Below are 27,678 nucleotides of genomic sequence, written 5' to 3' on the forward strand. Positions count from 1 at the left end.
TGGCACAGAGCAGCCACAGTAGGTACTTCACCTGAATTGATCCTTCAGAAGCCCGGAGCACAGTACCGGGCAGTACAACAAACAAGTGGTCAGCCCACAAGCTCTCACATCGATTGATCCTGGCCCACCTCTCCATGGAAAGCCAGGGACTAGGCTTCCCTGCCTTAGGCAAGTGCCCCATCAAGGGAGATTTCAGCACTGAGGAGATCCTTCTCTCTTGAAAGCCGATGATGAACAGCTGAAGCAGGACAAGTGCAGGGCCCAGACTGAAGCTGAGGCCCGGGTACATCCCAGCGGCCCTCCTGGGAGGTCCCCAGGGACCAGCCCCAGGAAATGCATATCACAGATGCCCTCAGACACAGAGACCCAGGCCACAGCAGAGGTACGCAACAAACAGCAAGCAGGCTTTAATCGAGGGTGTAAAACCAGGGTAACCCTAGCCTCTTGGGTTGCAAGGACTTCTCTCTTCTCCTTGAGACACAGGCCCAGGCCTGTTTCCTAATGAGAACCCAGAAATCGGTCTTCATCCCCAAGCTGTTTATGTGCTGGTTCGGATCTCTCTCTTGCTCTGGTTGGCTCGCATCTGTCAGGCATTTTCCTTCCTTGGGGACAGCAGTCTTCTCACATGCATCTGTGTTTTGAGGCTCTGGGTGTAAGGGAAGGCACCTTGCAATTAAGCTGCCTTTCCACTAGCTGTTCCCTCTGCCTAGAACACTCTTGCCCAGATGTGTGCCTGGCTAGCTCCCTCATCGCCTTGATCTTTGCAATCTTTGCTCACATACTACCTTTTCAACAAGGCTCTACTGCAATCGGCTCCCTCTGCCAACCCCCAGTGCTCCTGACTCCCTTACTTTGCTCTATATTTTTTCAGAGCTCTTAACAACTTCTCTGTCTTTGCATTTTCTGCAGTTTGAATATGATTTGCCTCGTTCTATCACATACATGTAGACTGTATCTTGGTAGTGCTAGAATGTAAGCACCCTAAGAGCAGGAATTTTTGTTTGTTTGGGTCACCGATAACCCAAGCACACAGAAATGGCACAGAAAAGGCATTCGCCAAATGAGTGTGTGGAGGAAAGGGGAAACCTGGGTTTGGCTCCCACCCTGTCACCTACTGGCCAGCGTGTGCCTTTGGCAGTTTACTTCGCCCTCAGCCCCAGTTTCTTCATCTGTGAGACTGGGGTCCAGGCACCCACCTCACTGGATTATGCACCCAGGCAGGGGCTGGGCATGAACAGCTCGTTAATAAACAGGCCTGGCCACCTGATTACTGCTCCCTCTCAACCTCCTCACCTTCCATCTGTTCTAAGTACCCTTTCCCCTCAGGGGCATCACCAAGGCAATTAATGTGGCAGAGCCTTCAGGTCTGGGGCTGTGATGAGCGGATGAGAGAATGAGGCCATGAAAAACCCAAAGATCTCAGGATTCTCTCTTCCCTGTGCTAGTAGAGCTGACTCAAGGGCAGCTGACTCAGGCTCTCAGCAACCCCCACACCCCAGAAGATCTGGGGCCAATCTTCTGGTTCTGTGAGACATCGGAGCCCTCCCTTGACCTACGAAACCAAGTCTGACAGAGCCAATTTTCTAAGCCCTCTGATCACCATCAAGCCCACAGCAAAGAAAGGGACTCGGAGCTCACCAGGACCTCACAGATGTGTGGGGAGCGTCAGGTCACTCCATGCCCAGGAAACGCCTCCTCCTGCCTGCACCTGTGAAAAGATGAAAAGATGTACTCAGGAGGGTGCGCAGGCTCCCAGGTAGAGGTCAGGGTCCCGTGTCCTGCCTCCACCACTCAACAGCTGTGGGTTCTTTGGTTTCCTGAGGTCTCCGGGCTTCAGGGTGCTGAGCTGTAACATGAAGACCCTGACGGCGCCCGCCTCCCTGGATCGCTGTGGGTTTGGGTGGGATGTACCGCTGCGGGGCCTGAGCACTTGCCTGGCACCAGCTGTAGTAATGATCACTAGGTCATTTTCAAAGGCTTTTAAACCACTCAGCCATACAAAGAATGACATCTTGCCACTTGCCAATGGGACCTCCATCACTAGTTTGTTTCATTTTTTATTTTTTATTTATTTTTTTGTCTTTTGTCTTTTTAGGGCCGCACCCGCAGCATGTGGAAGTTCCCAGGCTAGGGGTCTAATCAGAGCTGTAGCCGCTGGCCTATACCAGAACCACAGCAACGACAGATCCGAGCTGCGTCTGCAACCTACACCACGGCTCACAGTAACGCCGGATCCTTAACCCATCAAGCGAGGCCAGGGATCGAACCCTCAACCTCATGGTTCCTAGTCAGATTCGTTTCTACTGTGCCACAACGGGAACTCCAAGAGTAGAAATATTTTAACTTTTAAAAGGTACGGCCAGATTTCTCTCTAAAAAGGCACAGCAAGTTACACTCCCACAATAGTGTAATAAAATAATCTTTTCCCCATAATCTTCCAGCTTTTGAGTTTTTCAATCTTTTTAATATTTGTAAATCTTCAGAGATAAAAATTATTTCTCATTTCAAGTTGCATTTACCTAACACTAGTCAAGTTGAACAAATATCTTTTCAAATGTTTCTTGGTCACCCTACTGCCTCAGGTAATTGGGAATTCACATCTTTTATCCATTTTTTCTTTTCTGGCCATACCTATGGCATATGGAGCTTCTTGGGCCAGGGATTGAATCCAAGCTGCAGCTGTGACCTACACCAGATCCTTAACCCACTACACCCCAGGCTGGGGATCAAACCTAGGCCTCTGCAACCCAAACCACTGCAGTCAGATTCTTAACCCACTCTGCCACAGCGGGAACTCCCTGTCCATTTTTTCTTTTGGGTTGATTTGCAGTTCTTCATATATTCTGAATATAAATTATTTGTTTAATATACATGTTGGAAATTAGTTCCTCCTAGTCTATTGCCTATCTTTTATCTTGGGTCATACAGAAATTTAAATTTTTTATATAGTCAAATTTAGCACTGTTTTCCTTTACTGCTTCATTGATTTTGATCTTCTTAAAAGGCTTTCCCTATCTCTAGATACCATTTTCAATGGCTGCATAATATTTCACTGTATGGATATACCATAATTTATGAATTCTCACTATTGAAAATTTAAGTTGTTCAAGCCTTTCACTAGTATAAATAATGCTATGAAAAATAACTAAGCGTTCAACTTGATGTTAACACATGTCTTACCTCCCAACAAAATGACCATAATAAATGTTTCTTGAATGGAGGAGGGGAAAATGCAGGACACTTTTTTCCACACTCGCTCAAGGCATTTAAAAAAAAATGCAGCCCAATGTCAACCAAATTACTGGAGAATTAACTCTATAATTATACTTCTTCTGTAGCCCATCTAATCAAGAGTTGATGCTGCCTCCAACACCTAGGCATGGAAGTAAAGCTTCATCTTCCCTCTAAGGTTGCCCTTCCAAAGGTGTGATGACTACCTGAGACAGGCTTTTTTTTTTTTCTTTTTTTTTTTTTTCTTTTTGCTATTTCTTTGGCCGCTCCCGCGGCATATGGAGGTTCCCAGGCTAGGGGTCGAATCGGAGCTGTAGCCACCGGCCTACGCCAGAGCCACAGCAACGCGGGATCCGAGCCATGTCTGCAACCTACACCACAGCTCACGGCAACGCCGGATCGTCAACCCACTGAGCAAGGGCAGGGACCGAACCGGCAACCTCATGGTTCCTAGTCGGATTCGTTAACCACTGCACCACAACGGGAACTCCTGAGACAGGCTTTTAACCACATACCTGAGTCCTCCTCCTTATCGTGACTTCAGTTTTAGGGTACCCTTTGCTTGGTGAATCTTCTAGGTTTACTTCTTAGAAGGTGGTAAATGCGCCTGAGAAGATGAGGTAGAGGGAAGAGAAGCCTCCGGCTGGGCTGCCACAGATTTGTGAGAGGCAGCTCTATTTCCAGCAGATGGGGCTTCATATGCTAGAGGTGGGGCTTCATTTTCAGCTGTTGTGTGTCCATATCCTGCAGAGGGGGCTCCATATCTTTCAGGTGAGGCTCCATATCCTGGAGGCGGGGCATCATATCTTGCAGGTGGGGCTTCATATCCCGCAGATGGGACTCCATATCCTGCTGGTGGGGCTTCGAGTCTTTCAGGTGGGGCTCCGTATCCTGGAGGCAGGGCGTCATATCTTGCAGGTGGGGCTTCATATCCCGCAGATGGGACTCCATATCCTGCTGGTGGGGCTTCGAGTCTTTCAGGTGGGGCTCCGTATCCTGGAGGTGGGGCTCCGTATCCTGGAGGTGGGGCTCTGTATCCTGGAGGTGGGGCTCTGTATCCTGGAGGTGGGGCTCTATATTCTGCTGGTTGGCCTCCATATCCTACTGGTAGGGGTCCATAGACCACAACTGGGTATGATGAGAAGGCAAAAAAAAAAACATTTTTTTTTTTTTTTTATGTGGGGGAGAGGCGCTGCACCCACGGCCCATGAAAGTTCTCAAGGATCAGGGATTAAACCCATGCCACACAATGACCAAGCAGTCGCAGTGACAATACCAGAACTTTAACCCACTGCACCGCAAGAGAAGCACAAAATCAGTTATTTTTTAGAGTAGACTAGGTGTAAATAAGAACGGGATAGAAGATAAAAAATAATGCAGAAGCAAACTGACACAGGAAGAGCATTCAGGCAGAACAATGCAAAAACCATATCCTTCGGCCATCACCAGTTGAAGGCTTATTTCCTGTTGTGGAAGAATTCACATTAACATGAAAATAACCCTATATTTATATCTCTATATTAATTATAGTTATACATATATATATAGCTTAATGCTTTGTTTTCATTATAAAAAATAATAAATGCTCGAGGAATGTGTATTTGGAATAGAGAAAAGATGAATATTTAAAAGTCATCTATAATTCCATTTTCAAAGACAAAAACTAAATATTTTGGTGTATTTCTTTGTAGGATCCCTGTTAATTAATTTTTTGGGGGGGGGGCGCAGAAGTTCCTAGGCCAGGGATCAAACCCATGCTACAGCTGTAACTAAGCCATAGCAGTGACAATGCCAGATCCTTAACCCACTGAGTCATGAGGGAACTCCCTTCTGTTACTCTTTTTTATACAATCATGATTATAACAACCATACAATTCTTTAAAATCTGGCTCTTTTTATTTGATATTATAAGAAAGTTCTTTATATTCTTAACATATTTCATAAATTAAATGCTGGACAATATTTTACCATATGGATAAGTGTTGCTTAATTCCCGGGTGGTAGGAGAGCTTGTTGTTTCTAACATTCCAATTAATATTATAATGAACGTAGGTTTTATTTATTTCCTTGGCTACATCCCCAAAGTGATTTAACTGAGTCAAGGTGAATGGACAACTGTTATTTTTCTATAATCCATATTTATGATTAAGCTATCTAGAAAGAAAAACATTAAAAGAGTTGTCTTAAAGATGCTCAAAGAACTAAAGGAAAATGTGGAGAAAGTCAATAAAATAGAAATATCAATAAAGAGATAGAAAACCTAATAAGAAACCAAAAAAAAAAAATCTGGAGCTGAAAAGTATAATAACTGAAATGAAAAATTCACTAGAGGGATTCAAATTCACATTTGAATAGGCAGGAGGGAAAAAAATCAGTAAACCTAAATACAGGACAATGGAATTGTTGAGACTGAGGAACAAAAAGAAAAAGATTGAAGAAAAGTGAACAGAGCCCAAGGGACCAATGAGACACCACCAAGCAGACCAACATACACATTGTGGAAGTTCCAGAAAAAGAAGAGAGAGAGAAAGATGAAAAAATATCTGAAGAAATAATGGCTGAAGACACCCCAAATTTGATGAAAGACATGAATATAAACATCTAAGAAGCTTAATAAACTCCAAGAAAGATGAACTCAGAGAGAGCCACACTGAGATACATTATAGTCAAATTTTCAAAAGCCAAAGATAAAGAGAGAATCTTGAAAGTAGTAAGAAAGACGTGAATAATCACATAAAAGGGATCCTCAATAAGAAAATCATCAGGAGTTCCCATTGTGGCCCAGTGGTTAATGAATCCGACTAGGAACCATGAAGTTGCAGGTTTGGTCCCTGCCCTTGCTCAGTGGGTTAAGGATCTGGCGTTGCTGTGAGCCGTGGTGTAGGTTGCGGACGCGGCTCGGATCCCGCGTTGCTGTGGCTCTGGCGTAGGCCGGTGGCTACAGCTCCGATTAGACCCCTAGCCTGGGAACCTCCATATGCCGAGGGAGCGGCCCAAGAAATAGCAAAAAAAAGACAAAAAAAAAAAAAAAAAAGAAAGAAAATCATCAGATTTCTCATCAGAAACAGAGGCCAGAAATAAACTTTCCAACAAGAATCCTATCTGCCCAAACTCCTTTAAGAGTGAGAAAGAAATTAAGACGTTGCTAGATAAAATCTGAGGGAGTTCATTACCACTAGACTTGCCCTGTGAGAAATGCTTAAGGGGAGTTCCCGTCATGGGACAACGGAATCAAATCTGACTAGGGAACATGAGGTTGCAGGTTTGATCCCTGGCCTTGCTCAATGGGTTAAGGATCTGGTGTTGCCGTGAGCTGTGGTGTAGGTTACAGACGCAGCTTGGATCCCGCGTTGCTGTGGCTCTGGCATAGGCTGGCGGCTACAGCTCCGATTAGACCCCTAGCCTGGGAACCTCCATATGCCGCAAGTGTGGCCCTTAAAAAAAAAGGAAATGCTTAAGGGAGTCCTAAAGGGTGAAATGAAAGGGCACTAGATAGTAATCTGAAGCCATATGAAGAAATAAAGATCTCAATAAAGGTAAATCATTGAACAATTTTAAAAGCTAATATTATTATAACAATGGTTTGTAATTCCATTTTTGTTTTCTACATAATTTAAGAGACTAATGAATTTTTAAAACTGTTAGATTATGTTTTGAGGGACACAATGTATAAAGATGTAATTTTGTGACATCAGTTCAAAGGAGTGAGGATGGGGGGTTGTAAAGATGCAGAGCATCTGTATGTTACTGAAGTTAAGATGGTAAAAATTCAAATTAGTGTTATAACATTACTTATTTACTTATTTAGTCTTTGGGGGGCCACACCTGCAGCATATGGAAGTTCCCAGGGTAGGGGTCGAATGGGAGCTGCAGCTGCTAGCCTACACCACAGCCACAGCAATGCCAGAACTAAACTGCATCTGCAACCTACACCACAGCTCACAGTAAGGCTGGATCCTTAACCCACTGAGCAAAGCCAGAGATTGAACCCGTCTCCTCATGGATACTAGTCAGGTTCATTACCGCTGAGCAATGATGGGAACTCCAGTGTTCTAACTTTAGAATGTAAAATGTAACCCCATGGTAACCACAAAAAAAAAAAAAAATCTATAAAATGTAAACAAAAGTAAATAACCAGGGAATTTAAACTTTCCAGTATTAAAAAAATCAACTAAACACAAAAGAAGTCATTATTATTATTATTTTTTGTCTTTTTGTCTTTTCTTGTGCCACTCCCACCGCATATGGAGGTTCCCAGGCTAGGGGTCTAATCGGAGCTGCAGCCACCGGCCTACGCCAGAGCCACAGCAATGTGGGATCCGAGCCGCATCTGCGACCTACACCACAGCTCATGGCAACGTCGGATCCTTAACCCACTGAGCAAGGCCAGGGATCAAACCCGCAACCTCATGGTTCCTAGTCAGATTCGTTAACCACTGTGCCACAACGGAACTCCACAAAAGAAGACATTAATGCAGGAAATGAGGGGCAAAAATGTGATGAGTCACATAGAAACCAAAGAGTAAAATGTCAAAAGTAAGGCCCTTATTATCAGTGATTACTGTATTTTATTTTTTGCCTTTTGACTTTTTAGGGCTGCACCTGTGGTATATGGAGGTTCCCAGGCTAGGGGTTGAATCGGAGCTATAGCTGCCAGCCTACACCACAGCCACATCAATTCAGGATCTGAGCCGTGTCTGCAACCTACACCACAGCTCATGGCAATGCCAGATTCTTAACCCTCTGAGTGTGGCCAGGGATCGAACCCATGTCCTCATGAATACTAGTCGGGTGCATTAGCCGCTGAGCCACTATGGGAACTCCTACTGATTACTTTAAATATAAATGGATTAAATTTCCCAATCAAAAGACACAGATTGGCAGAATGGATAAAAACTCATGATTCAAATATATGCTGTGTGTATAAGGACTTATTCTAGATGAAAAGCATAAATAAATTGAAAGTAAAAGGATGGAAAAAGACATTTCATGTAAATAGTAACCAAAAGAGAGCAAGAGTGGCTAAACTAAAATCAGACAAGATAGACTTTACATCAAAAAGAAGGAAATTTCATATTAATAAAATGTTCAATACAGCAAAAGGATATAACAATTATAAATATTTACACACCCAGTGACAGACCATCAAATATGAGAAGCAAAAACTGACAAAAGTGAAGGGAGATATTGACAGTTCTACAATCAGAGTTGGAGACTGCAATATCCCTCATGCATAATAATGGACAGAACAACCAAACAGAAGATAAATAAGGAAATGGAGAACTTTAAAAACACAAGAAACCAACTGGATCTAACAGACATATATGGACACTCTACCCAACAGCAACGTTCTTCTTGAGTACACATGGGACATTTTCCAGGGTACACCATATATAGGGCAGCAAATTAAGCCCGGATATATTTTAAGACAGATTTCATATAAAGTAGCTTCTCTGGCCACAGAGATGAGCTTACAAATTAATGACAGGAGTAAAACTGGAAAATTCAAAATCTGTGGAAATTCAACACACACCTCTTAAGCCACCAATGGATCAAAGAAATTATAAGGGAGATGAGAAAACAGAGATGGGAGTTCCCATTGTGGCACAGCAGAAATGAATCCAACCAGTAACCACGATGTTGCAGGTTCGATCCCTGGCCTCGCTCAGTAAGTTAAGGATCTGATGTTGCCATGAACTGTGGTGTAGGTCGCAGATACAGCTCAGACCCAGCGTTGCTGTGGCTGTGGTGTAGGCCAGCAGCTACAGCTCCGATTAGACCCCTAGCCTGGGAACCTCCATATGCCGCAGGAGCGGCCCAAGAAATGGCAAAAAAAAAAAAAAAAAAAAAAGAAAGAAAGAAAGAAAAGAAAAGAAGAAGAAAATAGAGATGAATGAAAATGAAAATACCACATATAAAAACTTATAGGATGCAGCAAAAATAATGCTATGGGGGGAAATTTTATAGCTAAAAACACAAGAAAAATCTTTTTTTTTTTTTGAAAAATCTTAAATCAACAGCATAACTTGGAGTTTTCTTCATGGCTCAGCAGTTAAGGAACCCAACTAGGATCCATGAGGTTGGGGGTTCGATTCCTGGCCTCGCTCAGTGGGTTAAGGATCTGGCATTGCCATGAGCTGTGGTGTAGGCTGGCAGCTGCAGCTCTAATTCGACCCCTAGCCTGAGAACCTCCATATGCCACGGGTGCAAGCCTGAAAAAACAAAAAAAGCAAAAAAAACCCCAGCATAACCTAACAACTTAGGAAATAAAAGAAGAACAAACTAAACACAAAGCTAGCAGAAGGAAGGAAATAATAATGATTAGAATAACGATAAATAAAAAAGAGAAGAGAAAAACAACAGAGAAAATTCATGAAACCAAAAGCTGGTTCTCTGAAAATATCAACAAAATTGACAAACTTTTAGCTGGACTAACCAAGAAAAAAAGAGAAAATTCAAATTATCATTTCAAAATCAGAAATGGAAGTGGGGGAGTTCCCTTGTGGCGCAGCAGGTTAAGGATCCAGTGCTGTCACTTCAGCAGCTCGGGTGCTGCTGCGGTGTGGGTTTGATCTCTCCCAGGAACCTCCACATGCTTCAGCATGCCCCCCCCCAAAAAAAAATTGGAAGTGGGTACATTACTTCTGATTCTACAGAAATAAGAAGGACTATAATAGACTACTGTGAACAAATGTATGTTAAGAAATTGGATAAATTCCTAGAAACACAAAACCTATAATACTAAATCATGAAGACACAGAAAATCTGTATAGACCTGCTAAGGTAATTTTACAAATCTCCTAAGGACTAATACCAATCCTTCTCAAATTTTTCCAAAAAATGAAGATGAGGGAACACTTCCTAACTCATTCTATTAGCTATTGTGAATAATACGGCTACGATTATGGCATACAAATGTCTCTTAGACCCTGATTTCAACTCTTCGGGTGTATACCCAGAAGTGGCGTTGCTGTGTCACCTTCAGTTTTTTTAGGAAGCTCCATACTATTTTTCATAGTGGCTATCCCATTTTACATTCCCACCAACAGTACCTAAACACTTTAATTTTTCCACATCCTTGCCAACATGTGTTGTTTTCTGTATGTTTTCCCTATGGTATCCATCCTAATGAATGAGAAATGAAAATTTATGTTCACACAGAAACTTGTACATGAATGTTTGCAGCAGTTTTACTCATAGTAAGGCAGACCTGGAACCAACCCAGATATCCCTGAACTGCTGAGTGGCTAAACAAGTTGTAACAGCTACACCATGAAATATTACTATACCATGAAATATTACTATACCATGAAACATTACTCGACAATAAGAAAAGGCATTCCCGTTGTGGCACAGTGGTTAATGAATCCGACTAGGAACCATGAGGATGAAGGTTTGATCCCTGGCCTTGTTCAGTGGGTCAGGGATCAGGCATTGCCATGAGCTGTGGTATAGGTCACAGACATGGCTCGGATCCCACGTTGCTTTGGCATAGGCCGGCAGCTGTAGCTCCAATTCGACCCCAGCCTGGGAACTTACATATCCTGCAGGTGCAGCCTTATAAAGACAAAACAAAAACAAACAAAAAAAAGAAAAGACAACCCACAGAATGGGAGAAAATACTTGCAAATGAAGCAACTGGCAGGGATAAATCTCCAAAATATACAAACAACACATACAGCTCTATATTTAAAAAGAATAATCCAATTAAAAAAAATGGGCAGAAGCTCTAAATAGACATTTTTCCAAAGAAGATAGACAGATGGCCAAAAAACACATGGAAAGGTGCTCAACATCACTAATTATTAGATAAATGCAAATTAAAACTACATTAAGGTATCACCTTACGCCAACTAGAATGGCCATCAACAAAAAGTCTACAAACAATAAATGCTGGAGAGGGTGTGGAGAAAAGAGAACCTTCCTACACTGTTGGTGGGAATGTACAGTGGTACAACTACTGTGGAAAACAGTACAGAGGTTCCTCAAAAAAGTAAAAATAGAACTACCCTATGATCCAGCAATCTCCCTCCTGGGCATCTATCAGGAGAAAACCATAATTTGAAAAGATACATGATCTCAATGTTCATTGCAGCACTGTATACAAGAGCCAAGACATGGAAGCAACCTAAATGTCCATCAACAGAGGAGTGGATAAAGAAGATGTGGTATTATACATACAATGGAATATTACTCAGCCATAAAAAGAATGAAATAATGCCACTTACAGCAACATGGATGGACCCAGAGATTATCACACTAAGTGAAGTTAGTCAGACAGTGAGACATAAACATCATTCGCTATCACTTATATGTGGAATCTAAAAAAAAGGATACAGTGAACGTATCTGCAGAACAGAAACAGACTCACAGTTTTTGAAAACAAACCTATGGTTTCCAACGGAGACAGGGTGGGGGGAGGGATGAACTGGGGGTTACGGATTGGCATATGCACGCCATGGTATATGGAATGACTACCCAATGGGGACCTGCTGCATAGCACAGGGAACTCTGCCCGAAATTCTGTGATAATCTACATGGGAAAATAATCTGGGTTGTTTTTGGTTTTTTTTTTTTTTGTCTTTTTTTTTAGGGCCGCACCTGTGGCATATGGAGATTCCCAGACTAGGGGTGTAATCACAGCTGTAGCCGCCGGCCTACACCACAGCTCATAGCAACACAGGATCCTCAACCCACTGAGCAAGGCCAGGGATGGAACCCGCACCCTCATGGTTCCTGGTGAGATTCGTTAACCACTGCACCACCACAGGAACTCCGATATGGGAAAATAATCAGAAAAAGAATGGATATATGTATATGTATAACTAAATCCCTTCGTTGAACAGCAGAATTTTTTTTTTTTTTTGTCTTTTCTAGGGCTGCACCTGTGGCATATGGAGGTTCCCAGGCTAGGGGTCTAATGGGAGCTATAGTCGCTGGCCTACACCACAGCCACAGCAATGTGGGATCCAAGCCACATCTGCAACCTACACCACAGCTCATGGCAACGCCAGATCCTTAACCCACTGAGCAAGGCCAGGGATCGAACCCGCAACCTCATGGTTCCTAGTCGGATTCGTTAACCACTGCGCCATAATGGGAACTCCTGAACAGCAGAAATTATCACAACAACTGTAAATCAACTATACTTCAATAAAACTTTAAAAAAATGAAAAAAGCCTATGTATATGGACTATACATACATACATGTATAGCAAAATATCAAATATATTGATATATAAATATATAAAAATGTGTAAAATTATATAATAAAACAAAGTAGTATAAAAGTAAAAAATAAACTCCATAGTTATAACACTCAATGACACAAAAAAGAAATTAAGAACATAATTCAATTTAAAAATAGCATCCAGGAGTTCCCGTCGTGGCGCAGTGGTTAACGAATCCGACTAGGAACCATGAGGTTGCGGGTTCCATCCCTGCCCTTGCTCAGTGGGTTAAAGATCCGGGGTTGCCGTGAGCTGTGGTGTAGGTTGCAGACGCGGCTCGGATCCAGCGTTGCTGTGGCTCTGGTGTAGGCCGGTGGCTACAGCTCCGATTCAACCCCTAGCCTGGGAGCCTCCATATGCCGCAGGGGCGGCCCAAGAAATAGCAACAACAACAACAACAACAAGACAAAAAGACAAAAAAAAAAAAATAGCATCCAAAAGAATAAACTGCCTAGGAATAAATATAACCAAGGAGGTGAAAGATTTGTGCACTGAGAACTACAAAACATTCCTGAAATAAATTTCAAAAGACCAAATAAATAGACTTCCTATGTTCATGAATTAGAAGGCTTTAATATTAAGATAGCAATTCCCCCACAAGTGATCTATGAGTTCAATGCAATCCCTATCAGAATTCTAATGGTCTTTTTGCAGAAATGTAAAAAGTGATTCTCAAATTCATATGGAGCTACAAGAGACGATGGATGGCCCAAATAATACTGAAAAGGGAATGCAAAACAGGAGGACTCACATTTCCCTGTTTTGAAACTTACTACAAAGCTACAGTAATCAAAATGATGTGGTACTGGCAGAAGGACAGACTTAGTTTTTGGGGGGGTTTTGTTTGTTTGTTTTTCCTCTTTATGGCCACAGCTGCAACATATGGAAGTTCCCGGGCTTATCAGAGCTGCAGCTGCCAGCCTGTGTCACAGCCACAGCAATGCCAGACCCAAGCCACATCCACAACCTATGCCACAGCTTATGGCAAGGCTGGATCCTTAACCCACTGAGTGAGGCCAGGATTCTAACCCACATCCTCATGGATACTAGGTGGGTTCTTAACCCACTGTGCCACAGTGGGAACTCCAAAGACAGACTTATATACCAGTGAGAATAGAACTGAGAGTCCAGAAATAAACGTAAACATCTGTTACCAACTGATTTTCAACAAGGATGCCAAGACCATTCAATGGGGAAAGAATAGTGTCTTCAACGAATGATTCTGGGACAACTGGATAACCCCATGCAAAAGAATAAAGCTGGACCCTAACCTTACTCCATATACAAAAATTAACTCATAATGAATCAATAACTGAAATATAAGAGGTAAAATTATAAAACTCTTAGATGAAAACATAGAGGTAGATCTTCGTGACATTGACCTTGGCAATGGATTCTTAGTTTGATACCAAAAGCACACGTAACAAAGAGAAAAAAATAAATAAAACAAAAATTAATGCTTTTGTGCATCAAAAGATATTATTGAGATTGTGAAAGATGACCTATAGAATGGAAAACATACTTATACATCCCATATCTGATAAGGGTTCAATATCCAGAATATATAAAGAACTCTTACAACTCAAATAACAAAAAGATAAACTCCAACAACAACAAAAAAGACAAAAAGACAAAAGACAAAAAAAAAAAAAAAAAAGGAGTTCCCGTCGTGGTGCAGTGGTTAACGAATCCGACTAGGAACCATGAGGTTGCGGGTTCGGTCCCTGCCCTTGCTCAGTGGGTTAACGATCCGGCGTTGCCGTGAGCTGTGGTGTAGGTTGCAGACGCAGCTCAGATCCCGCGTTGCTGTGGCTCTGGCGTAGGCCGGTGGCTACAGCTCCGATTCAACCCCTAGCCTGGGAACCTCCATATGCCGCGGGAGTGGCCCAAGAAATAGCAACAACAACAACAAAAAAGACAAAAAGACAAAAGACAAAAAAAAAAAAAGATAAACTCACCCAAGTTAGAAACAGGCAAACAATTTGAATAGATATATCTCCAAAGAAGATAACGCAAATGGCCAACAAGCACATGAAATAATGTTCAACATCTTTGGTCTTTAAGGAAATGTACGTTGAAACCCCAATGAGATACCACCTCACACTGACTAGGATGGCTTTAGTATAAATAATGACAGGTGAAGCTCCTGTTGTGGCGCAGCGGAAATGAATCTGACTAGGAACCATGAGGTTGTGGGTTCAATCCCTGGCCTCGCTCAGTGGGTTAAGGAGCCAGTGTTGCCGTGAGCTGTGGTGTAGGTCGAAGACACAGCTCGGATCTGGCAGTGGCTACAGTTCCAATTAGACCCCTAGCCTGGGAACCTCCATATGCCTCGGCCGTGGATGCAGCCCTAAAAAGACAAAAGACAAAAGACAAAAAAAAAAGCAAAAAGGGAAAATAACAAGCATTGGCAAGGATGTAGAGAAACAGAAATTTGAATGTTGCCGATGGGAATACAAAATATTGTCATTGCTGGGGGAATAATTTGGTGGTTCTGCAAAAAGTTAAAACACTGAATTACCATATGACCCAATAATTCCAACCCTAGGTATATTCCCAAGAGAAATGAAAACTTATATCCACAAGAAACCTATATACAAATGTTTACAGCAGCTATTATTCATAACAGCCAAAAGATGGAAACAAGTCAAATGTGTACATCAGTGGACGAATGGATGCATAAATTGTGATATATATGATGGAATATTATTCAGTCACAAACAAAGAATAAAGTACTGACACATGCCACAGCTTGGACAAATCCTGAAAACATTATGCTAAGTGAGATAAGCCAAACACAAAAGGGTCACATGTGTTGTATGATTTTCATGTGATGTGTACAGCAACGGCAAATCCATAAAGACAAAATGCAGATTAGAGGAAGCCAAGACATAGAAGAGGGGACAATGGGAAATGATTACTTAGTGAGTATGGTATTCTTACAGAGCGAAGAAAAAGTTTTGAAACCAGAGGAAGAGCTGATGGTTGCGCAACATTGTGAATACATTAAATGCCACTGAATTGTACATCTAAAAATGGTTAATGTATTTTATACGAATTTCAATGCAAAAGCATTTTTTTTTTTTGTCTTTCTGTCTTTTTAGGGCCATACCCATGGCATATGGAGGTTCCCAGGCTAGGGATCCAATCAGAGCTGTAGCCAACAGCCTATGCCAGGGCCACAGCAATGTGGGATCCGAGCCACATTTGTGACCTACACCACAGCTCAGGGCAACACCGAATCCTTAACCCACTGAGCGAGGCCAGGGATGGAACCTGCATCCTCACGGATGCCAGTCAGATTCTTTAACCGCTGGGCCACGACAGGAATTCCTCGACACAAAAGCATTTTTATAAAACCTTAGCAACACTTACTTTTAGATTTTGAACATTAGATTTTATTAACGCAAAAACTAAGGGAACTATTAAGGCTAGAAATAACTCTTCCTCAGTTGTCCACAAAACTGAAAGCCAACGCACATGCACATCATGCTCCAAGGAGAACTCAGGAACTGGCCTGCACTTGGGGGTCTACTGGCCACCCGACAGGAGACCCTTTGTGGCCCACCAACCTTCTGTGGACTGCACTTGAGAATCACTGACCTCTCAGCTCCCAGGACCACGGCTCAGGCACGACAGTTAGCGGAAAGGGTACAGGGTGCAAAGCCCAGGACTGGGGTCCTCAGTGGGGGTGAAGGGCATGGCTTAATGGCTATGCTTACAGGAAAGGGGGAGGAGGATGTGGGCAAGAGCACATGTTTTCTGCTCAGGCTGTAAGCAGGAAGCAACTGTTCCACTGACGGGAGTTGCCCAGGCAGGCTGCATATTTGTACATTACGGGTAAAAACCAAGCCCGAAACGGAAGCCCAGTCACTTATTCACTTGCCGCTGGACTTCAGTCTGGAAATGAAGTCATGGACGCAACCATTTTCCAACCCCCTAAACCTCTGCTGCTTCTCCTGCAGCAGAGTTGGAGGCAAGCTGGCAGTGAAGAGATCTTTGAGCCCCTGGCATACTCTTCTTCCTCCTAGGAAGACCCTCCCTGCCATACCTTACCTGGACAAGGTGTGCGCTGGGTGCACGTTGTGCCCCCGGGTGTAGTGATTACAAACAGTCCCGAAGTGCCGTACCAGTAATTCACACTTCCGAGTGGAATTCCTCTGGCAGCTGAGAAGACACATTTGACAAAAGAAGGATTCTTTAGTTCTCTTAAGTCGGAGGTACAGCAGCTATCCATCAAATAATTGACAGAGTTTTCATCGCCACCTTATTTGTATGTCCATCAACGCCCCCAGGATACAAGATTAAAAATATACACTGCCCTTGTCCTGAACTGTACGGTTTTTAATTTTTAAAAAATCTGTTTATTTTCAAAATAATCATCATAAGTCCATTACATGGAAACACTAATATTTTTATGAAAAAAAGTACCTTATATTTTCCACAGTGAAAGAAATAATGAGAAAAATCCTTATTTACATGTTGGCAAATCTGTTTATTTTTTTATTGTCTATTTCCATTAGGCATTTTATTTTATTTTAATTTTCTAATGATTCTTATTTGTTCTATTATAGTTGGTTTACAGTATTCTGTCAATTTTCTACTGTACAGCAAAGTGACCCAGTCACCTGCATACATATACATATATATATGTATATACACATTCTTTTTCTCACATTGTATATTTCCTGATGAATGTGTGTATTTGCCTGTGCTTATTCAAGGACTGGCCTAGCATCTACTATAATAGGTATTTAGAAAAAATTTCCAAGTGAGGGTTCTATCAAGTTGGCAAGATACATCCATTAAAGGCCAATGCAATGGCAGTACCAGAGAAAGCGCTTCTGTTTCTCTCTCCATCTCACTTATAAGAACACTTTTGATGGTATTTGGGGCCTCAATCAAGAGCAATCCCCTCATTTCAAGATCCTTGGAGTTCCCATTGTGGCGCAGTAGTTAATGAATCCGACTAGGAACCATGAGGTTGTGGGTTCGATCCCTGCCCTTGCTCAGTGGGTTAAGGATCTGGCGTTGCCGTGAGCTGTGGTGTAGGTCGCAGATGCGGCTCAGATTCCATGTTGCTGTGGCTCTGGTGTAGGCTGGCAGCTACTGCTCCAATTAGACCCCTAGCCTGAGAAACTCCATATGCCATGGGATTGGCCCAAGAAATGGCAAAAAGACCAAAAGAAAAAAAAAAAAAAAAGATCCTTAATTTTTTTATTTTTATTTTTTGCATCCCTGAATGGGCCCAAACTTAATTATATTTGAAAAGAATTTGTTTTTACAAACAAGGTAACATTCTCAGATTCTGCAAATTAGGCCATGGATTATATCTTTGGGAACCATTATCAGCCATACTAATTTCTGGCCTATGGCATATGACAAGACGGAATGTGCACTGCTTCTAGGCTTAGCCCCCGAAAACTTCCCAGGTGAGATCTGTACTCTCATCTCTCTCTGCCGGCTACCCAAAGAGGCCATGAAATCCAGGAGCTAATGGTGGCAGAGACTCTATTACTATGTGGAACAAAGCCCCCTTTCACCTCTGCTGATTGGCCTTTATGTAAGCAATAAAATCTATTACCTTAAGCTGTTGATAATTTGAGGCTTATCTGTTTCAACAGCATTATCTTAACTAATTCTCTATAAATCTAAAGGTGTCATCCTTCCCTGTAACTCTTTTTTTTTTTTTTCTCTTTTCTTTTCACAGCTGCAGCTGCGGCATATGGAAACTCCTGGGCTAGGGGTCAAATGGGAGCTGCAGGTGCCAGCCTATGCCACAGTCACAGCAACACCAGATCCTTAACCCACTGAGCTAGGCCAGGGATCAAACCCACATCCTCATGGGTACTATGTCAGGTTCTTCACCCGCTGGGCCACAACAGGACCTCCTACCCTCCTTTTCAATATTCTACTAGTATCCCCTTTCAGAATAAGTAATTATTTTATTCGCTTACCTGTTTGCTTAGCTCCTTTTGTGTGGGGGAGGGCATGTTTACAGCATGCAGAAGTTCCCAGGCCAGGGATCAAACCTATACCACAGCAGTGGCAACGCCAGGTCCTTAACCCACTGAGCCACCAGGGAATTCCATGTTTGCTTATTTTTTATCCAATTCTTACTAGACCGTAAGTTTAACAAAGGCAGGGACTATGTACATATGTCTTATTCACTGTCGTTTCCCTATTGTCTCACCTAGTGTCTCACACAATATAATCTGCTAAATATATAAATCAAAGAGCTCTGACAAATTAACTCTGCAGAGAGGAAATGGATCTTTCCTGGTCAATTAATCAGATCATGAAGGATGATGGGTGGTTAATTCACTCCAAAGCCTCAAGGAAGCCCATCTTATAACACCTGACTCTTGTCAAGGAAGAAAGCATAGGTTCCTAAGCCTAAAGCTGGTATAATCAGACCCTGAGCATTGGGCCAAGTTCATATAAGTTGTTTAAATCCTTTCCAAGTAGCTGTGCAACCACCAAGACACTGACCTACTTTTGTGCAGGCCAAGAAGCAGAACTTAATGAGAGCACAAAGAAAATCCCTTAAAATTGCCTCACCCTTATCCCATAATCTTAAAAATAAGCTGCCTTAGTACTTTGAGGCCAAAAATAATAATGCAACTGTCCTGAGTTCCGAGACATCTGTAGCAAAGAGGAACTAGACTTCCAGGTGTCCCCGGACCCTGGACTCTCCATAGCTATGCTCACTCTGTCTGCAGGACACCCTGTTAGCCAGTGTCAGGCTTCCAGATGCTGTCTGCCCTCCAGACCATAAAGAGTTTTCAGTGGGGTACAGCTTGTGAATTCCCTGGCCTTTATATCTTTGCACTGCATTATTAAAGGTAACTGCAAAATTTTTCTTACTCCTCAATGTCTATAATATGGCTCTTCTATCACCTTTCTTCTCCGGAAGTTCACTGAACTTTCTCTTGCTAATTCCACCAAAAAACTCAAATCCCCACATGCGATGAACGTTTTTCAGTCTTCATTTTACCAAGCATCGTTCCAGCTAGATACCCACCCAGTAATGCTTGAAACTTTTTCCTCCCTTGACTTCTGGGGTCATACACTCAGTTGACTGTCCCCCCTCTCAGTCTTCATTGAAGGTCACCCTCCCTACCTACCCCTCAAATGTTGAGGGCCTGTGGAATACCATCCTCGGCTCAGTGAACCAGCCCATGACTCACACGGCTCCAGAGATGACCTGTGTGCTGAGGAGTCCCATATCAGTGCCTCAGTACAGTTCACCTCCGGGGGGCTGAGCTGCATGTCCACCACCGCTAGCCTCTCATGTACCTCACACTTAATATGGTACAGGGGTTAGGAGCGTAGGCTCCAAAGGACACATTATTCCTGTCAAAATACATGACCTGAATATCACCACGAGGAAACAGACAAACACAAATTAAGGGACATTCCACAAAACAATACGGCCGTATTCTTTTTAAAATGTCAACGGCATGAAAGACAAAGAAAGGCTGAGCCCAGATTAAAGGAGACCAAAGAGCAGGACACCTGAATTCAGTGTGTGATCTGGGATTACATTCTGGATTGGAAAATAAGTGCTATTAGAATTATGAACAGTAATGGTCAGTGCTTTGAATTGGAACCTCAACTATATATTTAATAATAATATATATATTTTTTGTCTTTTTAGGGCCACAGCTGCAGCATATGGAAATTCCCAGGCTAGGGGTTGAATTGGAGCTGCAGCTGCCGACCTACGTCATAGCCACAGCCACACAGGATCCAAGCCACATCTGTGACCTACACCGCAGCTTGCTGCAATGCCAGATCCTTACCCACTAAGCGAGGCCAAGGATTGAACCTGCACCCTTATGGATAGTAGTCAGGTTCTTAACCTGATGAGCCACAGTAGGAACTCCTAAACAATAGCATTATTTCAATGTTAAACTTTCTGACTTAATAAGCACACTGATGTTAGATAAAAGAATGCCCTTGTTCACAGGAGATACACATTCAAATATTCAGGAATGAAGGAAATGATCAATGTTCAAACGAAAGCCAAAAAAAAAAAAAAAAAAAGAATAACAAGGCAAATGTGGGAAAATGTTAATAATGGGTGAATCTAGATGAAGTTCTATGGGAGTTCACTGTAATAGTCTTAAAACTTTTCTATAGATTTGACTTTTATTTCAAAATAAAAGGTTTAAAAAGAGAGAGAGCGTAATTCTCTCTTTAAAAAAAGAGAGAGAGTGGGAGTTCCCGTCGTGGCTTAGTGGTTAATGAATCCGACTAGGAACCATGAGGTTGCGGGTTCCATCCCTGGCCTTGCTCAGTGGGTTAAGGATCTGGCGTTGCCGTGAGCTGTGGTGTAGGTCGCAGACGTGGCTGGGATCCTGCATTGCTGCGCCTGTGGTGTAGGCCAGTGGCTACAGCTCCAATTAGACCCCTAGTCTGGGAACCTCCATGTGCTGTGGGTGCAGCCCTAGAAAAGACCAAAAAAAAAAAAAAAAGAGAGAGAGAGAGAGAGCATGGTTCAAATTCCAGCTCTATCACTTGCTAACTGTATAGCTTTGGGAAAAATTATAAAACCATTACTGACTCAGTCTCCCTAGCTATGCATTGGGGATAATAACAGGACCTATATCATAAGATTTTGTGAGAATCAAATAAATTAGCATATGCAAAGGTCTTAAACTCTGCCCCGTACATGATAAGCATTCAAGAAATGTTAGCTAGTATTACTGTCTAAAATTGAACTCATTTCCTCTCCATTTTTTCTGTCTAATAATAGTAATAATAATTATTATTATTATTTTATATTGGAGTCCTCTCCAATTTAGACTACCTCTTATACTCTTGACCATGATTTATAGCATCATGATCCAGTCAGTCTTCAAAGGTAGAAAATCCACACCTTTATGATGTGTGTCCCCAGAACTTTGTCTACGCCTCTATTATAGCACCTGCCAGAAGACAGGGTGACATGTTTGCAGATGTCTCTCTTTCCTAGAGTGTGTTTATCTCAACTAGTATTGAGTTGGAGGTGGAAGGGGAAAAGGGAAGAGCATTCCAGACAGAGTGAATAGCATGAAAGCTCAGAGATAGGAGAGCAAGACACAAAGAAGTCCGGTTGGATTGGAGTACAAAAAGTGAGAGGGTGAGGGGTGTAGAGTGAGGATAGATTGAATTAAAATATTTCATTAAAAGATCATTTGTATTCAAATGCTTCAGGGCACAACAGTACCTCTTCCCAGGCTTTAGTCCCATGGAAGATGGGAATGAAACCTCAGAGAAGCAAAAAGGCAAAGTCAGAGAGCAGAGAAGATCAAAAGGCCCTGCCAGAGGAAGAAGAGCCAAGGCAACACCCCGAAAGTGAACCTACTCAATGACAGATGGGAGCAGCACTTAAGAACAAACCACTGTCAGGTGTAATTTGTTGCTCAGGTGTCTGATGGTAAGCTCCCACTAGAAAACAAACTCCTTCAGGACAGGGAGGGCCTAAATCTTGTGTTCCCAGCATGTAGTGTGGTACCTGGCATACGGATGGTGGGCTCGGGGAATGCCTGCTGAATACATGTGCAACCACCAGCTGCCTGAGCAGGGAGGCCAGAAGTCTTCGACAGTAAACAGTCCTTCAATTACACACACCCCAAGCCCCAAAGAGCTTAATATCTTTATCAGCATTGCTTACCAGCAGAGGCAGCTTTCATCATTAGCTGGGCAAATTCAATGGCACCTCCTTTTCTGAAGGATAATTTAAAAACAGCCTGTCCTTCCCAGCCACCTGGGGGAAGAAATGGCACACACGCATGAAGAGGCTGGCACGCCGGTAAATAAGGAGGCCACAAATACTGAGAGAGGCACAACTCAGTGGAGCAGGGTTGCTTCTTTTGAATTCCAACATGAGCCAAGTCTGCGTCTTAAACCTTCTGGAAGTTTTTGAGAAAAAATGCACTTCTGTGGGGAACACTCACCATCTGGAGCTGCCTGAACGGTTCCTTTAATGTAGTTGGGGGCAAAGACGGGTTGTTCAATGGTGCAGTTACTCATCAGATCAAATGGCATCATGAAAGAAAACATGGGGTCGTCGACTGAGTGTGAAGTCACGAAGATCACCTAAGAGATGAAGGAAACGTTGGAAAAGGATCGCCACTTGCCCATGGATTGAGACATTCAAGAGCAACTCCAAAGTCAAGGCTGCTTTGGCATCCTTAGCCTAGTTGAGAAACATCACCGACTCTCTTCCCTCGCTCTCCAACATGGAAAATCTCAACCTGGAAATGCTTCGAAAGTCACTGCGTAAACTCGTTTTAAGGAAAAGAAATGTAGAGTTTATCAGATCAAGGTGCAAGGAGAAATTACCCGGTATGAAGTGAGAAACAGCGTTCCCTTCTTTGTACCCCGAAAGAGATCAGATCCTGCGGGCTGCTGTAGGAAGGAGAGATCCACATCCTGACACTGCTTCAAAACACTGCAGAAAAGAAAAGGCAGACGGCACATAACTTAGAGGTTCTATAAAATGATACAGTTAAAGCTCTTAGCCCAGTTTCCAGCCTGCAGGGAGATTTTCATAAATGTTACGTGCTGCTATTGCTACTGCCGCCACTGCTACTATGTCTAGCCACAACCGCGACAACAACACCTACTACAACTACTATTGCATTAAAATAGAAAGGAATTTAAACGATCTTATTCTCTGGCAATCCACACTTACTCTTATCCTTCTTTATCACAGGGTCCTTTTTTCCCTTATCCAGTCTACTTCTATTCTTAAGGTTTATTCATGAATATTCACACTTCTTATGCAGTTGGTATAAAGAATCGTGTTGATGGAAATGTTTCTTGGACTCTGGTAAGGAAGGTAAAGGATACACAGAGGGCTCCAGAATCCTCCGAGACATTCCTTCTGTCTGACACATTCACTCCTAACCTGAAAAACTGGGACTCATCCTATTCTCACTTATAGAATCCTATTAGCTTTTTTTTTCTTTCTTAGTAATTGTGTGCATGCACACTGGTATTGTTAAAAAGGCCATACTACCCAAAGGAATCTACAGATTCAATGCAATCCCTGTCAAATTACCCATGACATTTTTCACAGAACTAGAACAAACAACCCCAAAATTTATATGGGACCATAAAAGACCCCAAATTGCCAAAGCAATCCTGAGGAACAAAAACCAAGCAGGAGGCATAACTCTCCCAGACTTCAGACAATAAACTACAGTAATCAAGGCAGTATGGTACTGGTACCAAAACAGACATACAGACGATTGGAACAGAATGGAGATCCCAGAAATAAATCCAGACACCTATGGCCAATTAATCTTCAACAAAGGAGGCAATAATATAAAATGGGAAAAAGACAGTCTTTTCAGCAAGTGGTGCTGGGAAAACTGGAGAACTGCATGTAAATCAATGAAACTAGAAAACAACCTCAAAAGGTTTTTATGCACAAAAATAAATTCAAAATGGCTTAAAGACTTAAACATAAGACAAGACACCATCAAACTCCTAGAAGAGAACATAGGCAAAACCATCTCTGATAATCAACCATACAAATGTTTTCTTAGGTCAGTCTCCCAAGACAACAGAAATAAACACAAAAATAAACCAGTGGGACATAATCAAATTTTCAAGCTTTTGCACAGCAAAAGAAACTGTTAAAAAAAAAAAAAAAAAGACAACCTATGGAATGGGAGAAAATAGTTTCTAATGATGCAACTGACAAGAGCTTAATCTCTAAAATATGCAAAAAAGTTATACAACTCAACAGCAAAAATCCACAACAACCCAACTGAAAAATGGGCAAAAGACCTAAAGAGCCATTTCTCCAAAGAAGATATACAGATGGCCAACAAGCCCATGAAAAAAAGGCTCAACATCACTAATTATTAGAGAAATGCAAATCAAAACTACTGTTAGGTACCACCTCACACTGGTCAGAATGGCCATCATTAACAAGCCTACAAATAACAAATGCTGGAGAGGGTGTGGAGAAAAGGAAACCCTCCTTCACTGTTGGTGGGAATGTAAACTGGTACAACCACTATGGAAAACAGTATGGAGGTACCTCAGAAAACTAAATATAGAACTGCCATATGACCTAGCAATCCCATTTCTGGGCATATATCTGGACAAAACTTTCCCTGAAAAAGATACATCCAGAGCTCCCGTTGTGGCTCAGTGGTTAACAAATCCGACTAGGAACCATGAGGTTGTGGGTTCCATCCCTGGCCTTGCTCAGTGGGTTAAGGATCCAGCGTTGCTGTGAGCTGTGGTGTAGGTCACAGACGCAGCTCAGATCCCATGTTACTGTGGCTATGGTGTAGACAGGCAGCTACAGCTCCAATTAGACCCCTAGCCTGGGAACCTCCATGTGCCGCAGGTGTGGTGCTAGAAAAGACCAAAAAAAATTTTGTTCATTGCAGCACTATTCACAATAGCCAAGACATGGAAACAACCTAAATGTCCATGGACAGATGAATGAATTAAGATGTGGTATATATACACAATGGAATACTACTCAGCCATAAAAAAACAAAATAATTCCATTTGCAGCAACATGGATGGAAATAGAGACTCTAATACTAAGTCAAGTGAGTCAGAAAGAGAAAGACAAATACCATATGATATCACATATCTGGAATCAAATATATGGCACAAATGAACCTATCTACAGAAAAGAAACAAACTTATGGACCTTGAGAACAGACTTGTGGTTGCCAAGGGAGAAGGGGAGGGAGTGGGATAGACCGGGAGTGTGGGGTTAGTAGATGCAAACTATTGCATTTGGAGTGGATAAACAATGCTATCCTGCTGTATAGCACAGGGAACTATATCTAGTCACTTGTGATGGAACATGATGGAGGATAATGTGAGAAAAAGAATATATATAGTATTTTGTTATTTAGATTCCATTATCAGACTGGCAGAGATACCAAAGATTAGCATAGCATGTTGGCAAGGGTATGGTGAAATTGGGCACTCAAGAGTACTAAGTAGGAGTTCCTGTCATGGCTCAGTGATTAATGAATCGGACTAGCATTCATGACGACACAGGTTCCATCCCTGGCCTTGCTCAGTGAGTTAAAGGATCCACCACTGCTGTGAGCTGTGGTGTATGCTGCAGGTGCAGCTCGGATCCCTGTGGCTGTGGCATAGGCCTACAGCTCCAGCTCCGATATGACCCCTAGCCTGGGAACCTCCAAATGCCATGGGTGTGGCCCTAAAAACAAAAAACAAAACAAAAAAAGAGCACTAAGTAGACTGTAAATAAATATATTTCTATCTGAAATATATTAAAGATTTATTTCATATCTTAATGACAAGTATTTTCATATTTTAAAAATATATTTTAAACATTTAAAAAAAAGTCTATGTTCTCTGATTCCACAATTTCAGGCATATATCTGAAAGAAACATTTTGACAGGTGGGCAAAGGTAAAAATTTAAAAAGTTCACTGCAGCAATGTTTATAGCAATGATAAAGTAAAACCAGAATATCCCAGATAGCAGCTTGAGTAAAGATTTATGCATACTGGAATACCAGACCTTGAAAATAATGAGGTATATACTCATCCTGGAAAGCATTTCCAATACATCAGTAAATGAGAAAAACAAATTACAAAGTAATCTGACTGGGGACCGTGTATATATTTCCAGAAAAAAGTACAGGTATTGTGCAGTCACTTGTCTACCCTGGCTGTCCCTCAAAAGGAAAAAGACTGCTTCTCTGCTTTCTCCTGTCACTGCTCTGGCTTCCCGGTTCAAAAGAAAATCAGTATTTGTTATAATTTTTTTTAAACCCTGCCTCCAGCACAGAAACAGAAAATTAGAGACAAACCCACAGCCTGCATGAGAAGACACCCAAACACCAGATCAGAAATGGCTTCATGGCACAGAGCCCCAGGCACACAGGCCAACGTCCTCTAGGCCAGTGCAGCACGTAGTCAGAATGGCAAGCGATCCCCTCCTATTACAAAATTCAACAAAGCCACAGCCGTCCTTCGGGAACGAGGGAGGACCGTACAGTTTGACGGCGCGTATAAACCTGTCAAGAAAATATTCGGAAGAAGGAAGCATAGAAAAAAGATCTGGACATCACCACTTGGTACTGTCTTAGAGGATCTTCGCGACAGATGCATTCAAAGCGAGCTAGGTGTGCAATCTCACCCAAGCACCACACTTGAGGCTTTCAGAGTCTTGCTACCAGGCGAGAGCAAAGGAGCCTATTTAAGAACTGCTGGGGAGGGAGTTCCTGCTGTGACACAGAAGAAACTGACTAGCAGAAACGAAACTGACTACTGTCCTTGAGGATGAGAGTTCAATCCCTGGCCTTGTTCAGTGAGTTAAGGATCCCGCGTTGCTGTGAGCTTCGGTGTAGGTCGCAGACGCGGCTTGGATCTGGCGTTGCTGTGGTGTAGGCCCGCAGGTGCAACTAACTTTAATTTGACTCCTAGCCTGGGAACTTCCATATGCCGCAGGTTTGGCCCTTAAAAAAAAAAAAAAAGAATTGCTGGGGAGATGGAGCAAGACTGGAAAAACTGGCGTGGAAGACATTGAGAGGAGAGTGGTGAAAATGGGCAGCTCTGGGCTGAGCCTGACAGAGAAGGCAGAGCGGAGGGCACCGCAGGCACCACGCAAAGCCACAGCTGCAAACCACAAGGCTCCTCGAGGCAAGAGGGCGTCATGCCTCCTTGACGCATTTTCTTTGGTCCCCATCTTTATATCTCCTCGGTTGGGGTAAAGAAGAAAGAGGGCTTTTCCAAGCTCTGAGGGCGAGGAGAGGCCCTTTGACAGTCCCGGAATCTTTCCAAAAATATCGAAATTTACGCCTCTTCTAAATCCTAAAAGCCTGGGACCTTGTTCCTATCACTGTACAAAGGCGGCACGCTCCCAACGGCAGCCACACGCCACCCAGAAGGGCGGTGCGACACCCCACTCGCATCAGGGAATTTACCACTTCTCTCCTGAGGTTGCAGGCACCTCGCTCCCTGCGCTTGCGCCCGCCTCCACCACCGCGACGTCTCCAACTCCCGCGAGAGCGCGCGATCCCTAACGTCGGGGCGGAGCTAAGCGAGCCACGCCCGGAAAAGGCGGGAAAGCCTGTGATTCGCTGCGAGCTGTTCCCTTTGCGTCTCCTCCCTCCTCTAACAGCAACGAGGCTTCCCCACCAGGCACCTTTCACCAAAAGGGATGACAGCCCCGCGGCGGTTCTCGGTGTGGCTCTGGTTCACTGCCATCC

At 42.8% G+C, this 27,678-nt stretch overlaps 1 non-coding gene across 1 annotated transcript; it reads right to left on the reverse strand.

Annotated features, from left to right (window-relative positions):
- LOC100738033 lies at positions 384 to 27,471 on the reverse strand. The gene is made up of 8 exons (XR_002343873.1): positions 27,394 to 27,471; positions 22,794 to 22,902; positions 22,406 to 22,547; positions 22,123 to 22,215; positions 16,518 to 16,628; positions 3,747 to 4,359; positions 1,639 to 1,708; positions 384 to 646 (listed from the first exon to the last, which is right to left on the reverse strand). It is a non-coding gene; the product is annotated as an uncharacterized LOC100738033 (transcript).

This window comes from Sus scrofa, chromosome 5 (assembly GCF_000003025.6).
Source record: "Sus scrofa isolate TJ Tabasco breed Duroc chromosome 5, Sscrofa11.1, whole genome shotgun sequence".
NCBI lineage: Eukaryota > Metazoa > Chordata > Mammalia > Artiodactyla > Suidae > Sus > Sus scrofa.